Below are 909 nucleotides of genomic sequence, written 5' to 3'. Positions count from 1 at the left end.
GATAAGTGAATGTTATGATTAATGGGGATTTATGATGTAAATCTTATTTGGTGGCATGGCCAATTAATGAAAGAAAGCATTTGATATGCTTATACATATATATTTTTATGCACTAAGCCACGTTTCCTAATTTTCTTTTCCTTTTGTGCATGATTCGGTGGTGATGATGATGAATGATTTAGAAATGACCAATTAATGTAATGAATGGTTATGTGTATATATATAAACCATGTTTAACTTTCTTTTTCCTTTGTTCCATTCAATGGTTTCCGCTGGTTGCTTGAAACCAAATAATAATAATAATAATAGTAGTAGTAGTATCATAAAAATGATTTAAAAATTCTAATAGATTTTAAACTTAAAATATCATAAAATTTAATTTAATTACTTTTAGAAAAATAATTTTTTAAATAAAATAATAAAACATGAATAATTCACTATTTAATTTTTAAAAATTTGGATTATTATATAGGACACCAGAACAAGCATAACTAGATCTCAATCTTTGCCATTTTGCTGGTGGCTATAGAAATTGCGTAATCAAAAAATCGTCACCTATGCTAGTAAGCGTCCACAAAATCCAGTGACTTTTATTAGGTAATATGTTGTTGAGAATGAAAAGACATTTGATAAAAATAGAATTTTTGGGAAGCAAAGAAAAAGAACAGAGATCCTTATAGCTTGGACGCCTTCCCCTGAGGGTGGGTCAAGTTCAATACGAATGGAATCTTTGCTGACAACACTGGAGATCATGGATGTGGTGACGTGATTAGAAATGAAGAGAAAAGATGGGTAGCAGGATTCATCATGAATATTGGACATTGCTCTGCTTTTGAAGCTGAGTTATGTAGAGTCTATCAAAACATAAAATTGGTGAAAGACTTGGAGTTTAGAAGGATAACAGTAAAA

Source organism: Arachis hypogaea, chromosome 13, assembly GCF_003086295.3.
Source record: "Arachis hypogaea cultivar Tifrunner chromosome 13, arahy.Tifrunner.gnm2.J5K5, whole genome shotgun sequence".
NCBI lineage: Eukaryota > Viridiplantae > Streptophyta > Magnoliopsida > Fabales > Fabaceae > Arachis > Arachis hypogaea.
The sequence above is the reverse complement of the archived record's forward strand: the minus strand, read 5'-3'. Positions refer to the sequence as shown.